We start from the raw sequence: 23000 nt of genomic DNA on the forward strand, positions 1-23000 counted from the left end.
AGCACAGATACTGAGTGTTTCTAATTCTTGAATTCCAGAAAATTTTTGGAAACAATGACATGTTTTCTATTCAATCTTAGCCAGTTTTTGAAGAAAGTTCAAAATTTTTTTATTTATTAGGGAGTTAGCTTGAGGTAGTGCCGCTTTTTCCAAACTATGTAACTTGCCCTGGTATGTAAGATAATTTTAGTTTTATCAAAGACATGACATTAAATTAAATTGACAAGTTATTTCTTTTTCAGTACTTTTTTGCATTTTAATTAAGTTGTTTATTTACCTGCATGCGCATGGATATGTGTGTGTGTGTGTGTGTGTGTGTGTGTGTGTGTGTGTGTGTGTGTGTGTGTGTGTGTTTAATAAGGAAGGAACAATTATCAACCCCAGTCTCTGGTAGATAAGCCAATACTGTTTGATTTTTACTATATTAAAATCTTTGATTACTGTGTATTTATGGCTTGTGATAGTTTTGGATTTTAAATTGACTGTAGTGATTAAAACCTTTCCGTTTATGAACATCTTTTTGATAATATACGTGGTACACATATACAGCAGAATATTGATGAAGGTAGTAAATGTCAAAACAAAAAAAGTGGTGACATACCTATCTAGTTAGTAGGAGGAGAATTGGATTGGTAGGGAATCAAGAGCCCTACTATGCCACCCACTAGTTTGCTGAGGCAGTCTGTCTTTTTTAGGTAAGGTTTCTGCTTTGGCAAAAACGGAAGAGAGGTTGGTTTAGAGTGAGATTTGATTTTAAATTTTAAAATGTGTTTTATTCTCTAATAACTTCTGACGATAACATTTTGGATGATAGCAAAGCATTTGCATTAAGCATTTTGCTGTATGTCAAACATGAATTATTTTATTTAATCCTTCACTCCAAAACAGATTATACTTAATCCTCAATCCTTTTTTAAAGAATGTCTGGTGTACCAGTTATAAAATAAGTCACAGAATGTAATGTATAGCATAGGAACATATATGTCAATAATATTGTAATAATTATGTATGGTGGCAGAATTATTGTGATCAATTCATAAGTATATAAATGTTGAATCAGCATGTTTGTACACCTAAAACTAATATAATATTGTATGTCAACTATAATTAAATTAAATTAAAACACCCTCTGGTATGCAGAATTGGATTAATCTTTATCTTGGTTTATGCTGTCATTGGTCTATGTATAGACCTCTGAAGTCTATTATTTTAATATTTTATTTACTTGACAAGTACCCAGTCACAGTACAATCCAAGCATCAGGACCTTAGTGAGAACTAACATCTACCTAATGTGCGTCTCTCGTACTCCCTGGACTTCTCAGAGGTTACTCTAACCTAGTTGTGTGTTTACCATTCCCTTCCTATTTTTTAAAAAAAGTTTTATTACATGCATATATGCCTAAACAGTATCTCATTGTTTAAATATATTCAAACTCTATAAAAGGAATATATTTACTTATATGTCAACTCCTGGAATTTTATATATTTTTTCTCAGTACGTTACCAAGATGTATCCAATTTTTTTGGTGTACTTTTTTATTCATTTGCACTGCCATATACTATTCCATTGTGTGAAGTTACCACTCTTGTCTAAGAGTGTTTGAATTCTTTCTAGCTATTTGCCATCGTGAACATTAATACTATGAACATTTTTATAATATGCTTCTGATACATATGTGCTAAATGTTCTCTTGAGTATATATTTAGGAGTAAAATAGTTGGATTGCAAGATATGTTGTGAATTTCCAACTTTACAGGATAATTCCAAATTGTATCCCAACATAGTCCCAGTTTGTCCTTCTACTAGCAATGTAAAAGAATGGGTATAAAATTGTACTTTAAGATGGTCTTGATTTGCATTTTCTATAACAGATAATGATTTTTACCAAAAATTTTTTGAGTGTTTACTATGTACCAGACACTGTTCTACATTCTTTTCATGAATTAATAAATTCTTTTAATGCCGCAACAACCCTTTTGGGTAGATATTGTTACATCCATTTATAAATGAAGAAATTGAGGCTCTATGAGGTTATGCTAATAAATGACAGAGTTAGGATTAATACTTGGTCAGGTTAGGCTCCAGAGTCCGGCTTTCTAAATAATCTTATATTAGTGTTTGAATGTGCATTCATACTCTTTCCCTCTCCCCCTACCAGTCTCTTGACCTTTATGTGCTTGCAATGGTGAGTGCCGGTCATTCTATCCTTATATTATTGTGTGTTAGGATGGTCCACTGGGTAGTATTCCTTTAAAAAAGCGATCTCCTGCAAAACCTGATTCCTCATTGCTAGAATGAGTAAGGTGGCTCAAGATGATTCTAGCATTTTTGGCTCCTAGTATTTTGTAATTTGACCTACTCTCCTATACAGTTCATTATTTTCGGAATAATTTATTTGAATTTTCTCTTTTTTTACTATTAAAATGTGAAATAATTTAGTATCCTTTATTTCTTTGTATAATTCTATTTGAATTTAATTCTTTTTTTACAGAATATTTTAAATGTGTTAAGTGGTTAAAAAATTCTGGAGTGGATTTTAATGTATACTAATCTCCACATAAGCTTTTGTGCATAAATCACGAACTGAGTGGAATTTTTTCCTTTTACATTTCTAGGTAAGGTCCTTGAAGTAGTTCATTATTAAGCCATTCATCTTTATCAACTGCTAGATGCTCAACAAATGATTTTTGTTTTACTTTTTAAGTACTGAGTTTTTTAAGATAAAATATTACTTTAAAATTATAATTCTAGTGTAGATGAGAATTTATTTGCTTAATAATTGCGAAGTGACAAAGTGCTAGACCTGGTAATGAATACCTAATTATCCATATTTCTTGCCAAAGTGTAAGGTATCATCTAAACTCAGATGTTAAAGTGTTCAGGTTCTCTAAAAACAGTGTTTAGGCCTTTTCATAGGCAAAAGTCTTCTGATTCATATCCATTATGTGTGTGCTGCATAGTTTAGTGGTAGTTAAATGTTTCAGTGCACTGGGCACAAAAGGATCAATCACATATGTGTTGGAATGGTTGGCTGATACAAGCAGCTAAACAGATGGAGATCAGGATGTTGCAGCATTTCTTATTAGTCAGATTTATTCCGTTTCCCAGATTTTACATTGCTCTTAGGTTTGGCAGTTATTAATGTTGATACTGAATGAAATAACTACAACAAACATTTATTGAGCATTTATTATATGCCAGAGGAAGGATTGGAACTAACATTTTTGAGGTTTACTGTGTTCCAGCTGTTAAGAGAGGGTAGGCTTTGGGGATGTAGATGAATAAAACCTGCATCTTTGCCCTCAAGGAGTTCTCAATCTGATATTAGAACCAAATGATAGGTTCTTTGGTAATGAAGGACTTGGATATATTGATTTCTTGTTAGGGGAAAATAGAATTTTCTTAGAAGAGGAGAAAAACTATTGAAAGTAAAAATTACTTCATTTTGAAGAGGCATCTTTATGAGCTATGTTTAACTTTACATCTAGTTCAATAGTCTTGTGATCTGACAAAGTAGATCCAGTCTTAACTGTCTTTGATTTACTTTGAAGTTTATATGACAGGATAGATTGTGTAAGAAAGGTAAAAGGTTTTAGTGTCAACAACTTAGAGCTAAGGATCAGGTGAATATTGTGAACCTAGCCCTTTTATAACTTTAGCATTTATGTATTGTAAATAAAATTTTATATATGAATGATATTTATTTATGGGATGTGTATGGCTTTAATCTTTTAAATTATTTTTTTCACTAAGCAAGAGTTTTCAGATGAGTAATTTGTAGCTAATTAAACCAGGTGGTTGTCATCCTAAATTGCATCAATGGTCCAAACAGCCTAGATTTCTGATTGGAAGACTAAGGGGCATTTTAGGGGAAGGATTCAAACTCCACAAATAAATTATCATAAACTTATAGAATAGAATTTTTCTCCCTTTCCTCTCAGTTATTTGTGCTGAAACTTGGAAATTTTTATGGGTGAGAGGTCAAGGTAGAAGCTGTGAAGGAATTGTATAAATATGCTGGAAAAAAGGCTAAAAAGTTAAGTTGGCCATTGCCTCTTACCAGCCTGGGTAATCTTGAGAACTTTTTCACTATCATATGCTAAAGAGCTGTCATTCAAAGGTATGTGGAGTTATTGAAAAAATAAGTATAAGCTAGTCTTCCTTACATTGTTGTGTTCCTTCAGAATATTTATATGTATGTGGATATATACACGTATATTTATTTTCACTTTGGAACAATTTTAGATCTAGACCTATGTAAAAGTAGGAAAAACACACAAAGAATATCCATATGTTCTTCAACTGGCTTTCCAAAATGTTCACCTCTAAATTACATAGCCAAATCAGGAAATTAACATTGATATAATATTATTTGCTATGAAGTGATAACCTCATCCTTCAAATCAGGAAGTCCATGATATTGATATATTCCCATACTGATAATGTGAACTTTGATCATTTGGCTAAGATGGTTTCTCAGCTGGTAAATTATCTTTATAATAAGCATCTTCTGAAGAGAGATTCTTCGAGACTATGTAAAAAACATCCTATTTCCTATTATATACTTACTGCTATTTTTGACATTTGTTGATTCTTGCCTTCAACAGTTGTAATATTTGCAAATGATGATTTTTTACTGCCATCATTTCTTTTACTTTTATTAATTAAAATTCTATAGACAAGCTTTCTCTTCCCCCCACATTTATTTATTTAAGCATTTTTGTTGATATGGATTGTAATTCTTTGCTATCATCATTTTGATACTCCTTTGTCCCAAATTTGGCCATTGGGGCCCATCAAGGTGACTTCTGTGCCCTTTTAACATGTTCCTTCATTTTTTGAGCACTTCTGTTTTGGCTTCACAAGATGTTCCAGGTTCATCTCATATTTTCTCTGCCCCAGCTTCAGAGTTATCCTATTTATCCAAGAAACTCTGTTTCCATTTATTGGAAATTATATTTAGAAACTATTACCCTGGTACTAGGTGTGCTCATTTGCATTAGGGTAAGGTTGGTGGTACTAACCCTATTTTACAGATGAAGAAAACTAAACTGAAGGTTTAAAGTCTTTTTCATAACATCCAGATAAAAGTGACAGAGTTGGTACATACACTCAGACCTTCTCAGTCCAGAGTCCAGGTTTTCTACTTACTCTCCATAGTATTCCTTTTGTACACTTGCCTTTTCCATCAGTTTTGTTGTTTTTTCTGGCAAGGACAGGACATAATCTAATTCTAATACTCAAGAAGTTTATTGGCTAATAGTAAGTATAGTTATTTTAAAACAGAAAAGTAATTGCCATTCCAAAAATATTTATTATATGCATGCTATGCGTAACACAGTGTACTAGACATTGGTGGTATGTGAGTATATGCATATATATTTTGGGGGGACATTGGGCTGAGAATGTTTTATTCTGGCTTCTTTCCCCCTCGATATAGTTAAAGGGTAGGGATAGGTGATATGGCTACTGTAAATTAATTCATTAAGCATGAATCCAAATTGCTTAGAGGTTTATATATTATAGTTAAATATATACTACATAAACATATATAGTATTTAGATTTACATTTATTTATATGCCTCTTCTAAGTACACTCATTTCATAATTTCAGTACTATTATATAACCATTAAATGCTATGTGTTTGCTAAACACACTTAAGCACTTTATGTTTTTACTTTTAATTTTGGCAATAGTTTCTTGAGTTGATATTATTTGTTCCATATTCGAAATTAGCAAGGAGACATTATTTGTCCCATATTTGAAATTAGCAAGGAGACTTAAATTAAGTGATGTACGTAAGATCATAAAGCTTAATAAATATCGTAAGGTAGATTTAAATCCAATTTTTATACTCCCTTCTGTGTGAAGGACTGTTTCTGTTATATATTTTGTTCAGGCTTTTAGAGTGTTCCTTAGTTCTGATGTTGAGGATTTGGTGAACAAGTCTATTCTGTACACCTTTGTGGGGGCTTTTGAATTCATTCTGCCAAGGTTGAAGGCCTAGCTCTGTAACTTAACCAGTTTTGTGATCTTGGACTTGTGAAAAACTGCATCTGTAAAATGAGGATAATAATTATACCTGCTTTGGAAGGTTATTGTGAGGATTAAATGTAATCCATGTGAAGCATTGAACTGTGTCTGCACATAGCAAATAATGAAGTGTTAGCTGCCTATTAATGTCAGTAGTAGAAGTTCTAATTAATTCATTGAAAAGAAACATTAAAACTTAATACTGTAGCCCTGGCTGGGTAGCTCAGTTGGTTAGAGCGTGTTGTCCTCATATGCCAAAGTTGCAGGTTCTATCTTTGATCAGGGCACATATAAGAAGCAACCAATGAATGCATAAGTAAGTGAAACAACAAGTCTCTCTCTCTCCCCCCCCTTCCCGCCCCCATCCTTCTCTCTAAAATCAATAAAAATAAAGTTAATACTATAGGATAAATACTAAATAATAATATGACATATATTTACGGTAGACTACTTGGGATAATTTTACAAGTCTTGGTATTTCGTGGAATCAGATTTATTTAGAATTTGAAAGGATTTTGATTAAGTAGTATCTTGTCTCTAATTTCTTGGATGAGGGGTATTAAGGCCTGGAGTGATAAAATAACTTGCCCAAAATATTACAGTTGCATGTCAGTCTCAGCAGAAACTTTGGCTTCATGACTAACTCAGTGTTCTCTCCACTGTTGATTTTTTTCTCCACTATGTGTCTCAATCTACATTAAGGGAAATAATTTATTTGGGAACATCATCTTTATTTTTAGGAATCATTGATACCAGTATCAATACTGATTTCTAAAATATAGCAAATGTGTGTTGGAAGAGAAATACTTAATTTGCCTCTTTCGGGGAGTATGGTAAGATTAATAATGCTTTTAATCAGAATCCTTTCATTAATACGAGCAGCACCAACAGGCCAGTGAAAAAGCTTCTCTAAAAGCACGTTGTTCAGATTCCCATGCTAGCCACCAGGGTCTTGGCAAGAAATAGGTTTTTTTAAACTTTTGAGTGAGTTGCTCTTTTAATTAGAAATTTAAGAGAGAAAAATGCAAAGAAGTTATCAGTCATCTATATCCTTGTCACCCAAAATTAATTAGTTATCTTTGTCCCAGGTTGTTGTTTTTTAAATATTATTTTTGTGGTGGTAATTATAATTGAATTAGGCTGCTAAATCTATTTTACCTAAAGAAAGATAGATTAAACTGTTGTGATAATTTATTCTTGGTTATTTAGGACAGTTGGTTGGGCACTGTACTCATGAAGTTAATGAGTCTGTATGTGGACCTACAAACTACATTTATTTTTTGCAAAACCAAATGAGTTAGAATGAGTAAGTGCAAATTATTTAGCATCTCTTATGACCATCATTATGGAATATAATTGTAGAATAGATAGCACATTAAAGGGAAGGCAGTGAATCACTCTGCTATGAATGAGTCCATCACCTAACATCCATATCTAAAAGGTTATTATTTTTTCCCATACATATATAACCATTGTGATAAATTCTTAATATACCAATATGATGAGATATTTAGAAAGCAAGGTAAGATGAGAAAAAGTCATAGGAACTTGTCAGGTTGAGCTTGGAGAAGAGTGGAATGAAAAATATAAGCTATTTTCAAATAATTGAAAGCCTCATAAAATATTAGGAGTCAACTTAGATCTCGTCCCTGAGAATAAAACTGGAATCAATGGATGGTAGTTAAAAAAGAGAAGGGATGTAAATATTTGTTTTATACAAAAGACAGTTTCCTAATAATGTGATTTAACTGATAATGGATGGACTGTTTCATGTTGGGAGTTTCTCAACATGTTAGTTATTTTCAATCTGAGGCAGAAAGGATTAATAATCTGTGTAGATCTTTTCAAAGGGAGTGCTGTGTTCTTTCAGGTTCCTATAACTGCCTAAGTTCCATGCTTTTAATTTTTATGCACATAATACACTACAGTGTTTTTGAAGTGTACACTTTATTAAAAATGTACATTTTTTAATAAAATTGAAATGCATAGCTTAAGAGAAATACCTTATAGTTTGAGATTTATGGGTGAAGAAGAAAATAGTCAATACCCATTAATCTTTTTAAATACGTTTTTATTGATTTCAGAGAGAGGAAGGGAGAGTGAGATAGATAGAAACATCAATGACGAGAGTAATTGATCAGCTGCCTCCTGCATGCCCCCCACTGGGGATTGAGCCCACAACCCGGGCATGTGCCCTGACCTGGTTGATGCTCAGTCGCTGAGCCATGCTGCCGGCCCCCATTAATCTTTTGGTTAAAGGAAAGCACACATATTCAGCTTATGTTCACACAGTTCCTGAAAATTTTAAATGTAAAGTTGATACCCAGTTCTGCGTGTCTTCTTCTTTAGTAGATGTCATCAACTCTTGGAGGGCAAAGAGAGTGTTTTTGTGGCTGTTTTAAATTTATCTATGGAATCTCCATGAAATATACCTATGGAATGAAAAAGCGTTCACTCCTTTTTTTTAAAATATGTTTTTATTGATTTCAGAGAGAGGAAGGGGGAGGGAGAGATAGAAACATCACTGATGAAAGGGAATCATCGATCTGCTGCCTCCTGCACACCCCCTACTAGGGATTGAGCCCACAACCCCCCACATGTGCCCTGAACAGGAATGGAACCGTGACCACCTGGTTCATGGGTCGACATTCAACCACTGAACCACACCGGCTGGGCTAACTTACTTGTTTTAAGTGATTGACCCTTGATACTCCTTTCTGCATTGTTAGATTCCAATGGACACCAGCATTACTGAGATTATACATAGTCCATAATATTCCATATAAGTTCCATAATACATTTTTGGGGGAATGCATGTGGATTTACTGTATATGCATTAAGTATTCCTTTTTCTGCTTAAGAAGTCATGGATACTGTCTTCAATTCATTCCAGTGTGTCCCGTGTAGAAGCTACTGACCTACATGGATAAGTGGTGTTAGAGTAGCTTGTGTTTTTAGACCTTGGAAACTTGAAAATTCTTAACCATGCCTATTTCCTAATATCAGTGGGAAATGAATTCTGTACATCTTTACTGTAGTCTTTTATTCATTACAACTTTTGAAATGAAAGTTTACAGGTTATATTTTGTCTCATGATGATTAAAATTTGTCTGGTGATGATTGTTTTTATTTTACCATTGCCTATTTTTTCTTCCAAGGAAGGACCATGATTTGTAGGTTTATAAGGGCCTTATACTGGCATGTTTTTGTTTTTCCTTTATTTTTAAACCACACTGTATGAGAACCATGATGTTTATTTAAAACCAGTATTGCTCATAGTTAAAAAGTGTCTCCTAAGTTTTAGTATATTTCCATGAAGTGTACTGAGTTGCTGAACATTTGACGGTGGTAGGGACTGAGGGGTACTGGGCATTATATAAAGGATATGTTGTCAAGGTGGATATCTTTACTTTGTGAAATAGGATCATAGGTTTTGAAATTTGTTTCTCTACGGGAGGGGAGTCATGATCATGGATTCCTGTTTGTTCAGTAGATGCTATGAGCTTACATTTTAGACTTATAAAATTGTACAAAAATGAAAAAATGTAATTGCTAGAGACTATTTACTCCAAATATTCTTTTACATAAATGAAACTGCGGGTAAACGGTGGCTTTTTTTCCTTTCTTGTCACAGCTATTTAAGTCACATAGCAGACCTATATCAGCATGAGTTTTAAATCCTCAGTTACTTACAAGTGATGGAAGTCACTTTTAACCTCTTGAAATTTTAGTTTCCTCATCTGTAATATGGAATAACACCATTTTGCAGGATTATTATCAAAATTTAAAATAATACCTCTAACCAAATACACAAAATCGATTAAGCAGATAGTAAGAGCTAGATCAATCTTTGCTATTCAGTGTTTATTATTAGAGCTTGGATTGCTTTGTTTCATTTTAGGTAGTTTTAGTGTTGCTTGTGATTATAAAAGATGAAAATAAAGGTCACCTCTAACGCTGCTGCTAAGGGATAGCCATGATGACATCATGTTGTAAATTTTTTACAGATTTTCTTTAGAAGCATATTATATACATTTTATCTTTTTTTTTCCTCAAAAACTGAGTCTTTAGGATTTGGCCTCTTACCATGAATGAAATAGATAATTTGCAGGGTTTTGAGCAAGAGTCATGGCCTGACCAGCCTCTACCATTTTCGGCATCCCCCACCAGAATGGTACATTTGTTAAAATTGATGAACCTGCATTGATACATAATTAACACCTAGAGTCTATAGTTTACATTTGGATTTACTCTTGGTGTTGTATATTCTTTGGGTTTGGACAAATGTACAATGATATGTATCGACCATTATAGTACATCATACAGAGTTAGTTTCACTACTTTAAAAATCCCCTGTGCTTTTACTCATCCCTGCCCCACTAAACCCCTGGCAACTGCTGTTTTTACTGTCTTCGTAGTTTCTTTTCCAGAATATCATATGGTCTTACACAGTTGGAATTATACAGTGTATAGCTTCTTTCACTTAGCAATATACATTTAAGGTTCCTCTTTGTCTTTTCATAGCTTGATAGTTCATTTCTTTTTAGAAATAATATTCCTTTGTCTTAATACATCACAGTTGATCCATTTACTTACAGAAAGACATCTTGTTTGCTTCCAAGTTTTTGCACTTATGAATAAAGCTGTCATTAACATCTGTGTGCAATTTTTATGTGAACATAAGTTTTCAACTCCTTTGGGTAAATACCAAGGAGAGCTATTTGTGTGTAGTATGGTATTGTTGAGTTTTGTAAGAAACAGGTAAGCTGACATCCAAAGTGACTGCATTTTCACAAGCCATGAAAGAGTTCCTGTTGCTCCACAGCCTTACCAGAGTTCTGTGTTATCAATATTCTTTATTTTTATTATTCTAATAGGTGTGTAGTGGAATCTCCTTGTTTTAATGAGATGACATGTGATATGCAGAATCGTGTCATACTTATTTGCTATCTGTGTGTCTTTGGTGAGGTGGCAGGGTCTTTGGTCCCATTTTTTATCATGTTTCCTTATTGTTGAGTTTTAAGAATTCTGTGTAGGGCGTGGGTGGGGCAGCCGGCTCCGGGTCCCATGCTCTGGGAGCATGCCCTGTCTCCCGCGACCATGCAACAGTCCTCCTGGGGCTGCTGTTCCTGCGGTTTGGCCTTTACTGTGTACTTTGGACCCAGCATGGGCTTGTTTCTACCAGCATTTCCTGCACAGCTTGGGCTTCCAGTGCCTGAGGGGTCCTCGGGCTGGCTGGTATGCCTAGGGGCGGCGGGGTTGTAGTGGCTGCAGCCCCAGGCCTCCTGGGGCGTGGGGGCTGTGCCAGCCTGTGCTGGCCAGAGCTCTGGGGCTACTTACTGGGCAACCAGGCGGCGGAGGCAAGTATGAGCAGCGATAGAGTGGCACCTTCCTGCAGCAGATGTGTGCCTAAACGTGCGACCTGACATGGGGCATGTTTGTTTTCAGCAACTACATGGCCTTTATGCAGGACGAGCTCAAACCCCATCCACTGCCCTGGAGACCCTTTTAATCTGAACATCAGTGATGTCTGGGGAATTAGTCACCGATGGACGTTGATGTGTTGGATACACTTGCAGTGATGGGAAATTCATTGGAGTTTCAGAAAGCAGTCAGTGATCAACACAGCTTCATTTGACTAAGATTCCACCATCCAAATCTTTGAGGCCACAGTTAAGTATCCTGAGAAACTTCATTTCTGCCCACAAAATAATAATTGACTTCAGGCAGCCCTTTGGTGACATAACAATTAAAGACTATGATAATGGATTGTTGTTGCATAGGGCTCACGACCTGGCCATGGGGCTCTTCCCTGCTTTTGAAAACACCGAGACAGGAATTCCCTATCCTTGGGTGAATCTAAAGACAGACTTTCCTCCTGACAGCAATAATGAGACTTGGAGGGCTGGAGCTAGTTCCCTTCTGGTTGAGTTGGGGATCCTGAGCTGACTACTGGGGGATTCCATGTTTGAGTTGGGTGGCCAGATGTGCAGTGAAAGCCCTTTGTAACCTCTGGAGCAATGACGTGGCATTATTAGGCAATGTTGTTAACATTCACACTGGCCGTTGGATTGGGAAGCAGAGTGGCTTGGGTGCTGGACTGGACTCCTTCTATGAATACCTCTTGAAATCTTACATTCTCTTTGGAGAAAAAGAAGACCTAGACATTTTTAATGCTGCCTTTCAGAGTCTTCAGAACTACTTAGGAAGAGGTCAGGAAGCCTGTAACGGGGGAAGGAGGAAACTCCCCCTGTCCCCCCCAAAATGTGAACATGTTCAGTGGGCAGCTGATGAACAGGTGGATTGACATCTGCAGGCCTTCCCCTGGCTGCAGGTCCTGATAGGGGATGTGGAAGAGGCCATCTGCCTGTATGCCTTGTACTATGCCATATGGAAGCCATTCAGGGCCCTCTCAGAGAGGTACAGCTGGCAGCTGCAGGCCCCCTAGGTGCTCTTCTGTCCACTGAGGCCAGAGTTGGTGGAATGTACTTCCTCTACCAGGCAATCAAGAATCCCTTCTACGTCCATGTAGGAATGGATATTCTGCAGAGTTGGAAAAGTACACCAAAGTACGCCTCGCTGTACCACATCATTGACAAGTCCAAGGAGGACCAGATGGAGAGCTTCTTCCTCAGTGAGAATTCCAAGTACTTGTACCTGCTATTTGATGAGGAGAACCCAGTACACAAGTTTGGAACCAGATACATGTTTACAACTGAGGGACACATTGTGTCTGTGGATGAGCACCTTCGGGAATCACCTTGGAAGGAGTTATTTCCTGAAGAGGAGGGTGGGACCCAGAAGGGAAGTCTGTGCACTGGCCTAAGTCTCATGACTTAAAAGTCATCAATTCCAGCCCTGGCCAGTATGGCTCAGTTGGTTGGGTGTCCTCCCATGCACCAAAAGGTTCCTGGTTTGATTTCCAGTCAGGGCACATGCCTGGGTTGCAGGCTTGATCCCTGCTTGGGAGTGTGCAGGAGGCAGCCGATTGCTGTTCTGCTCCCACATCAATGTTTCTCTTTCTCTTTCCCTTCCTCTCTCTCTAAGAAATCAATAAAAATATTCAAAAAAAGTTATAAACTCCAGCTCCAACTGCAATGGTGTTCCTGATGAGAGAAGATACTCCTTGCCCCTAAAGATCGTCTACATGCAATAGATTGACTAAATGGTTTGTGATTTGATCTGCACTCCTCTGTGGGGCTCCGCCATCTGAACCTGGACCAAACTTCCCAGCCCAGGCCATGCCAGGTGGAGGACGGGAGTGTGGCCATCCTTGGTGCTGTAGGAATTCTATCCAGCTCCTTACCCACGTCTAGTAGTCTTGATTACTTTAGTGTTTCTCTTCTGTTCAATTGAACACCCTGTTTTTCTTAAGGATTTGAAGAAAAAAAATCTGTGTATATTTTGGATACTAGTCCTTTATCAGATAAATCGTTTGCACATATTTTTCCCCACACTGTGGCCTACCTTTTCATTCTCCTTACACTGTCTTTTGCAGAGCATAATATTTTAATTTTAATGAAGTCTAGCTCAACAATTCTTTATTTCATGTATCATGCCTTTGGTGTTGTATCTAAAAGTCATTGCTGAATCCAAGATCTACATATTTTTTCTCCTATGTTATCCTCTAGGAATTTTATAGCTTTGTGTTTTACATTTGCATCTGTGACCCATTTTGAGTTAATTTTTGTGAAGGGTATGAAGTCTGTACCTGGATTTATTTTTTTGGCATGTGATATCCAGTTGTTCCAGCACCATTTGTTGAAAAGACGTATCTATCTTTGTTCCATTGTACTGCTTTTGTTCCTTATTCAAAGGGGAGATCAGTTGAGTATATTTATGAGTCTGTTTTTGGGTTCTCTATATTGTTCCATTGATCCACTTGTCTATTCTTTCGCCAATACCATACTGTCTTGATACTGTAAATTTATACTAAGTCTTGAAACCAAGTAGTGTCAGCCCTTTAACTTTGTTCTCTTATCAATATTGTGTTGACTGTTCCGGTCATTTGCCTCTGAATATAAACTTAAGAATCAGTTTGTAGGTATGTACTAACTTGCTGTATTTTGGGGGGGGATTTCATTGAATTTACAGATTAAGTTGGGAAGAGCTGACATCTTAACGATACTGAGTCTTTCTATCCATGGATATTGAAAATGTTCATTTATTTAGTTCTTTGATTTCTGTCATTAGATTTGTGGTCTTTACAGATCTGATACATATTTTGTTATTTTGGGGTGCTAATGCAAATAATAGCATTGTGTTTGGAATTTCAAATTCCACTTGTTCATTACTAGAATATATAGAAAAGTAACTGACTTTTGTATATTAACCTTGTATCCTTAGTTCCAGGAGTTTTTAATGTCAGTTCTTTCGTATTTTCTACATAGATAATCATATCTGTGAACAGATAGTTTTATTTCTTCCTTCTCAACTTACCTACCTTTCATTTTCTTTTTTATTGAATTAGCTAGAAATTTAAGTACAGTGTTGGGAAATCCATCTACATTTTTTTCTGTTGTTTCACTGCATTGGGTAGCACCTCCAATATATTGTTGAAAAAGACTGATAAGAGGTAACTTTCTTGCCTTGTTCCTGATCTTAGTGGGAAAGTTTCTAGTTTCTCACCATTAAGCATGATGTTAGCCGTAGGTGTTTTTCTAATATTCTTTCTCAAGATATTACTTATCTATTTTACTGACAGTTTTCATTGTGAATGGGTGTTGGATTTGTCAAGTGCTTTATTAGCATCTATTGATAAAAATCATGTTTTTTTTCTTTAACCCATTGATGTGATAGGTTACATGAATTGATTATTTATTAATGGTGAACCAGCTTTGTATACCTGGGGTAAATCTCACTTGATTGCCATGTATAATTTTTTCCACATTGTTGTATTAAATTGGAATTAAATTATTTTTTGAAGATTTTTGCTTCTTTGTTCATGAAAGATACCAGTCTGAAAATTTTTTGTTTGTTTTTGACGTTTTCTTGTCATGTTTTTGTCTGGATTTTATATTACGGTAACACTGGTCTCATTGAGTGAGTTAAAAAGTGTTTCCTCTGTTCCTCTTTTCTGAAAGAGATTATAGAAAATTGGTATAATTTCTTCCTTAAATGTTTGGGAGAATTCATCAGTGAACCCAAGTGAGCCTCGTGCTTTCTGCTTTGGAAGATTATTAATTATTGAACAAATTTAAAAAAATAGATATATAGTCCTCTTCAGATTGTTTGTTTCTTCTTGTGTGAGTTTTGGCAGGTTGTGTCTTTCAGGGAATTGATCTGTTTCGTGTAGTTTATCAAATCTGTGGTCATAGAATTGTTCATAGTATTATTTTATTTTCCTTTTAACACCCTTGGGATCTGTAGTAATTTTTCCTTCTTCATTTCTGATATTAATATTTTGTATTTTTTTCTCTTTTTTTTAGTTAGCCTTGGTAGACTTTATTGAACTTTTCAAAGAACCAGCTTTTGATGTTGTTTTTTTTCTGTTAATTTTCTGTATTTATTCTGTATTCAATTTCACTGATTTCTGCTCTGGTTTTTGTTTCTTCTCTTCTGCTTTCTTTGAATTCATATGATCTTCCTCTACCTTGCTAAAGTGTTAGCTTAGATGACTGATTTTAGATGTTTCTTTTTTTCTGGTATATGCATTCAATTGTTTTAAATTTTCCTCTAAACACAGCTTTTGCTGCATCCCACATATTTCAACAAATTGTTTTCATCTCCATTTAATTCAATATATTTTAAAATGTCTCTTGAGATTTCTTTGACCCATGTGTTATTTTATATGTGTTTCTTATATATATGTACACACACATACATGTTTACATACACATAAACATACATAATGGGGTATATTGTCGTTATTTTCAACAAACATGTGTTACATCAGTTAAGAATAAGGAAAATATCTCTTTATGTAGATCTAGATTCTTGACCTGTATCTACAGGTCAAGAGAAGTTCTCTAAAGAACTTCTATTAACATTACTTGTAAGAGAGGTCTACTGGCAACACATTCAGTTTTTATTTGCCTGAGAAAATCTTTATATCCCCTTCACTTTGGAAGGATAATTTTGCAGAGTTCAGAATTCTAGTTTGGTGGGTATTTTTTCTGTCAACCCTTTAAATATTTTACTCTAATCTCTTCTTGATTGCCTGGTTTCTGAGAAGTCAGATGTAATTCTTGTCTTTGCTCCTTTACAAATAAGGTGTTTTTCCCTCTGGCTTCTTTCAGGATTTTTCCTTTACTTTTTTCTTTGTTGTTGTTTGTTAATCCTCACACAAGGATATTTTTTTCCATTATTATTATTATTATTATTATTTTTTAGAGAGAGTAGAAGGGAGGAAGGGGGTGGGAGGTAGGAGAAAGGGAGAGAAAGAGAGAAGCATTGATGTAAGAGAGACACATCAATTGATTTCCTTCCTAATGCGCCCTGACTGGGGGCCAGATGGAACCTGCAGCCCAGGTATGTGCCCTTGACCAGCAATCAAAGCCAAGACCCTTTGGTGCTTGGATTGCCACTCTAACCACTGAGCAACACCAGCCAGAGCACCTTCGTATTTTTATAGTTTGAAAATATTATGCTTAGGTGCACTTTTTGGGAGATATTTATCTTGCTTGGTCTTCTCTGGGCTTCCTGCATCTGTGGTTTGGTGTCTGGCATTAATTTGGGTAGATTCTTAGTACTTATTGTCTTGAATATTTCTTATGTCTCTTTTTTTCTTCTTCTTCTGGTATTCCCATTACACGTATGCTACACATTTTTTAATTGTCCCACAATACTTAAATATTCTGTTTTGGGGTTTTTCCCCAGACTTTTTTCTCTTTGCTTTTTAGCTTTGGAGGTATCTATTGAGATATCCTTAAGTTAGAGATACATTTACTCAGTCATGTTCTCTATTAATGAGCTCATCAAAGACATTCTTTATTTTGGTTTCAGTGTCTTTGCTCGCTAGCATTTCTTTTTGATTCTTTCTAAGGATTTTCACCTCTGCTTTCATTGCTCATCTGTTCATGCATATGGTTTACTTTATCGATTAGAGTATAATCATAGTTGTTTTAAATTCCTAGTTTGATAATTCCTACATTTCTGTCATAACTGATTTTGATATGCTCTGTCTCTTTAAATTGTGTGAGTTTCTCTTTTTTTGCAGTTTAGTATACCTTGTAATTTTTTCTTGATAGCCAGACTTGATAAAAGGAACTGCTGTAAATAGGCCTTTAGTAATGTAGTGGTAGTGTGGAGGTATAGAAAGTGCTTTATAGTCCTATTATTAGGTCTCAGTGCCCAGCTTTATTGGGTATGATAGACAGAAATTGTTTATACTTAATGGTGTATAACTTGATGTTTTGGTATACATACACATTGTGAAATAATCACCACAATCAGTCTGATTACTATATCCACCACAGCACATAGTTACCATTTTTTCTTTTTTTTCTTGTGCTGTAAGAACATTTAAGATGTACCCTGTTAGCAAATTTCAAATATATAATATGGTATTGTTAATTATAATTACATTGCTGTACATTTGGTCTGCAGAACTTCCTTAGGTCTTAGTCTTTTTGTGATTATGTACCTCTGGGTTGTGAAATTTTAAGTGCTTTTTATTTTCCTCCTGACCCCTCTTAGGTAGGACAAGAAGGCTGGAAGGGCTATAGTTGGATGTTTCCTTTCCTGGAGATCAGTTAGGTGCTGATAAAACTCCAGGAGGTTAGGTTCTGGTTAAATAAATTCTGCTGAGGGCAAACTTTGTTAAGAACAGAGTGCTCTGATGTGTTTCAAAATGCTTCCTTTTCCCCTTCCCTTCTGGAAGCATGAAGGGGTTTTTCTCTGATATTCATCCTAAGGACTTGGAAGAGCTCCAAGAGGTAAAATTCACAAAAGTGTGGAGCACTTCAATGCCTGGGTCTCTGTGGAGTTTTTATCACAGTTGTCCACACTGAGCCTCCAGCAATTCATCACTGTACCTTGTTTTTCTACTGTGGTACTGTTTCCCACAGAGGTCTCTGCTCTTTGCTTTGAGTTTCTGCTCCAGTAAGTTGTGATTTTCTGTATTTGTTTGCCTGTATCTCCAGTTTTGGGGATGGCATTTTGCCCTATGTCTTTACTATTCTTACGAATTTAAGAAGAGTATTGATTTTTCAGTTTGTTTAGCTTGTTGTTAGCACCAATTGGCAGCTTCCAAGCTTCTTTCAGACTGGATTGGAAACCGAAAGTTTTTCTTACTTTTTTAATAAAAAAGTTGCTGTAGTTATTTTGGTAAACAGTTATATAATCTGCAAATAAGGTAGTTTTTAAATTGATATTTATATTTTGCTTCTCTTTCTCTTCCTCCTATTTTAATCATATTACTATAATTTTAATTTTTTAAAGCCTTCCTAGTAATATCCTGTATCTGGCCATAATAGAAATGCCTCAGGTGTTTCACTTTGAGGTATAGTAATATTTATTGTGTTTTAAACAGTGTTTACCGTGTTAAGGAGTATCTTTCTAGTATTTCTTTACCAAGAATATTTTCAAGAGTTAATGTTGAGTTTAAAATTTTTTTAGCATCATTCAAAATAGTAAGGTTTTTTTTGAAATAATGGCTCTCAGTTCCCAGTTTAGTTCCCTTTTCAGCATTTGAATCTTGGTGCAAACTATGTAAAAGTAGGTAATATGGCCCCAACTTGTTAAGTTTATCAAATTTATATTTAAGATTCTCCCCTTCTCTGTTTCTATGTATTTTCATACAGCATGTTGTTTTGTTGCTACTTGTCTTGTCTGCAGTGCTACTTAATGATGCTATTAAGATGGTGGACTCCTTGAGGAAGTAGGAGCCCTTTGCATGAAATAATCTATCAGGAAAGTCATTCTTCCCCTTTCTTTACTTTTTCCCTTCTTTATAATTTACCTCTATGCATCCTTCAGCTTTCTTAGGATTCAGAGTGCACCTGGTTCCCAGAAAGACAAATCACTCGGAGATCCCAGGTGGTCTTCTCTGAATGACAGAAAAGTTCTGTACCTTCTAGTTTTTGCTTGAGTTGTAAGAATGTATTTGTTGACACATCTCTGTGTCATTCGAGTTGCTTCTGGAGTCTTTTATGTTCACCTAACCCCAGTAAAAATTACCTGACCACAAGCGTACAGGGGAATGAGGAAGGGAGCTGAGAGGAGGAAGATAGAGGAAGCTAGGGAACTGAAATGATCCTATTTTAATCTTGCTTAGGACTAATATGTTAGAAAACATTTTATAGAGGCTCATCTGTATGACACATTAATAAGTTGAGACTAAGATTTGGAGTTTGTATACTTTTCTGTTCATTTACTCAACAATAACATACATATTGAGCACTTACCAAATCTTACATAACAGTAATGAGCAAGAAAAAAAAGGTTTCTGCTCACCTGGAACACAAATTCTGTTAATAGGAGACAGACAATAAATATCTAAAGAAATTAGTAAATAAGATAATTTCAGATAGTCATAAGCATTAGGAAAATAAAACCAGAAAAAGAAATAGAGTGTAATATAATTTGGGTGGAGGAAGCTGGGCATTGGAATGAGTTTAGATTGGGTGAATCCGCATTGAGGAAGATTCATGTTAGCTGACACTTGGGGAGCATCCAAATAGAGGAAACAGGAAGTGCAGAGGCCCTAGGATGGATGAAATGTTTACGGAATAGAAAGAATGCTATTGTGGCTGGAGATAGTGTGAGTAATTTAGGAGAGAGTCAAAGAGGTGTAGTCTTATAAGTCATGGTAAGGAGCTGTTAAAAGCTTTTAGATTACCAAGCTATCTTTAATCAGTATTTTTGCTTTGACTGTAGAGTTCTTGTATTAGTGCTTTCCTTTGAAACTTAATTTTTAAGATTATCTTAAATCCCAAAACTAGAGTAGCTAGCTATATTGCGTGACATGATAAGAAATAAATTATTCTGAATAGAATTTGATGGTGACCACTTTTCTGTTAATTTATTCAAAATTAAGATTAGTCTTACAGTTTACTAATATCGCCAAATACAGCTACACATCAGAACTACTTCAGAAATTTAAAATGCAGGTCTGCTCAGCCCCATCCTTTAGGAATCAGGGAGTGGACCTTGGGAATCTGTTTTTAAAAAGTTCTCCATATAACCCTCATAGAGCTAATCTTCAGACATGAATTTAGGAACCTCTGAGGCAGTGGAATTTTTATCTAGAACACAGTTGGCCATCATTCTGGGTCACTTTGTGGTCCTTATTAAATGAATGTGCTGGGGTTTTATAAGTTTTGTATTTCATGTTTAATAGCAAAGTGTATTCAGCACTTTGTAATGACAAATGTGTTAAAGTGACGTTTAGTTTAAGGAACTGAGGATAAAGTACTGATTGGTTAATTGCTGTTTCTTGTTGCTTGCATTATTTGGGAGATCCTAAAATATACTGTGTTTGTTTGTATAGTTTTCTAGTTAAAAAATAGGTAAATACAGTGGTAAAAATGGATAAACCCAATTTGTATTTCTGTTGAACTAAAAAAAATCACTTTTTGTTTAAGACAAGATGAAAACTGAAGGTGCAATCAGTCCACATATAAATGAGCCAGTATTTAAGATATCAGGAAATTTCATACAGGCAGGATTTCTAGCTTCTTTAAAAAGTTCAAAACATTCTTTATAATACTGAGCCTACCTTCTTATAAGGCAGCTGCTGGAGTGTAGGTTGTTAAGTGCTCCAGTTACATGGCCACAGTCTTCACCTCTACAAAGTATCCTAAGCACCAAAAGCAGTAATCTTTGCTCACTTATGTTTGTTTTGACCTCTGTTTTAAGATCTAAGGTAATATTTTAGGTATCAATATAGGCGGAATCTGAATCCTCTGTGAAATGAAAAGAGATAGAAAATTCAAACATTTACTTATAGCTATTAATTTTTTTCTAAAAGGCAGACTACCCTACTTAAAATGCCTTGGCTTAACAAATGGATATTAACAAAACGTAAATTATTAGTTTATGCTCTATTACTGGAGAAATGAGTATTCCACATTTATTATGATCAGTTGATTAGTACTTTTGCATTCAAATCATTCTTCCAATAAACTGGAGTTCTCTTTTGCAATTTAAGATGAATCTATTGTCTGGGCTTTTACTACACTTTATTCCTCAGATTTTTCTCACCTCTCTTAAGTATCCTGACCCCCATCTCTGACTCCTGTCTTCTTCCTTAAGATAATTATTTTTCTTAAAGCTCAGTTCCAGTTGTTTATTCTACTTTTCTTTTTACACAGGCTTCTGATTCTCTCTTGCAACTTTCATTACTAGATTAATCACTCATTCCTCTGAACTCTGATAGCAATTTAAAAAACGTATTGCCCTTATTATTTATTCAAGTTAATTGTGTAGTGGATTCCATGAGATCGGGGACTGTGTCTTACTCATTTGGGATACTTTCTATTTAATATATCATTTGGCTTGTAAAAGACATCCAGTCCATCCATCCATTTAACATCTATTACGTGCTAGAGACTGTTAAATTACTTAAGCTCTTCATGGCTTTTGAGTTACTTCCTTTGAGTGTTCTTACCACAATGACAACTGAACTCTTAGCCTATATTGATGACAACTTCTTTTCTACATTTTTTACACTATATACAGCACCACTGGACTGAATCTTTACAAGCCCACACTCTTGGAGTTTATCTTTGACTCCTGTATTTTTAATACTGCCCTTTTCTTACTTTCATAGTACTTGTTCTGAATTTTGTTGAAAAATAATAGATCTAGGATTCTGCCTGCTACTTCTTGTATAAAGACACTACCGTACTCTATTCCCAGGCTTCATTATTGAAATAGCGTTTGGATTCAAATAGCATCTTCCTAGCTGCCTGTCTGTCTCTGGTCCTGATTATTCCAAGCTTCCCTGATCCTATTTTTCAATATAATTATTTTTAGATACCAATTTAGTGATATTCCCCCTGCACAGGAGCCTAGAATAGTTCCCTTTTGAATACCCAAGGCCTTCACCGGTAGATTCCTATTTAGTCTAAGTCATTTTTGTTGTCTTCAGTACTCTTCCAACTCAAGCAAGAATAGCATGTATTGCACACTCTGTGTCTACTTTCATGATGTCCCACTCACTTTAAATGATTTACCTTATCTTAAATCCACTTCCATGTTCCCTCCTTCAGTATTGCAATGGCTGTCTATTGCTTTAGTGTGCCAAGAGCACCTTGATGCTGCTGCTCCTAAGAGCACCTTACCTTTCTCTGGGGAATCATCCCTCTTCGCTTTCAGGCCTTTTGATTTGGATGGATTGACCCTCTGTGGGATGAATGGTTCAAGGATTATCCAGTGACCCAAGCCAGACAGATCAGAGGCAGTGAGACTCAATTCCAGGACTTTTGAACTCTTGAGAGGAGGGACTGTGACTATAAGGATTTTGAGTACCTAAAGCTAATGGGGTGGGGAGATAGATAAGGAAACCTAATGAGAAACAACTTTAAAATAAAGTCAGTTTTATTTAAAATTAAAACCCATTTGATTTGAAGCATTGTCAGTACACTTCAAACAACCCAAAAAGTAGGGATCCTGCTAAATTTCCTATGCTGGCATTGAATATTGTGTCCACATGCAGTCAGGGTGTGTGTTTGTGTGTATACGCACATGTGCAAGAGAGACTGCTCTTAGCTTACACTAAGGGAATCCACCAGCTTCTTGGAACCCTGAGGAATGAGATAAAAGAATTTATTTTTGAGTGGATGAGTACATATAAATGTAAATACTGTTTTTTATTATCAGTGTAATGGTTATGAAAAGCATAGGCTTTCTATTTAGACCTTCGGTTGATTCCTTGTTCTATCACTTACTATTTAATTGCGTATGGGAAAATTGAGGGGTTAAGGAAATCTCACGAAGAAAAATAGCTCTGAAACTAAATCTTAGTTATTTTTATATAACTGGAGAAGTGTTATCAAGAGAGGGTGTCTTTGCTTTGATC

General features: G+C 35.5%; 1 protein-coding gene and 1 pseudogene across 2 annotated transcripts in view; both read left to right on the forward strand.

The window, feature by feature from the left end:
* Positions 1-23000, forward strand: part of SPRED1 (sprouty related EVH1 domain containing 1) — a gene marked incomplete at its 5' end in the record, with an annotated part of 106238 nt that overhangs the window by 14508 nt on the left and 68730 nt on the right. The gene's annotated exons all lie outside the window — the stretch shown is intronic.
* LOC308564424 (ER degradation-enhancing alpha-mannosidase-like protein 1 pseudogene) lies at positions 11472-15469 on the forward strand (annotated as a pseudogene). Its single transcript has 2 exons — positions 11472-12902; positions 15466-15469. The product of its transcript is annotated as an ER degradation-enhancing alpha-mannosidase-like protein 1 pseudogene (transcript).

This window comes from Miniopterus schreibersii, assembly GCF_964146895.1.
Source record: "Miniopterus schreibersii genome assembly, chromosome: 1".
Lineage (NCBI taxonomy): Eukaryota > Metazoa > Chordata > Mammalia > Chiroptera > Miniopteridae > Miniopterus > Miniopterus schreibersii.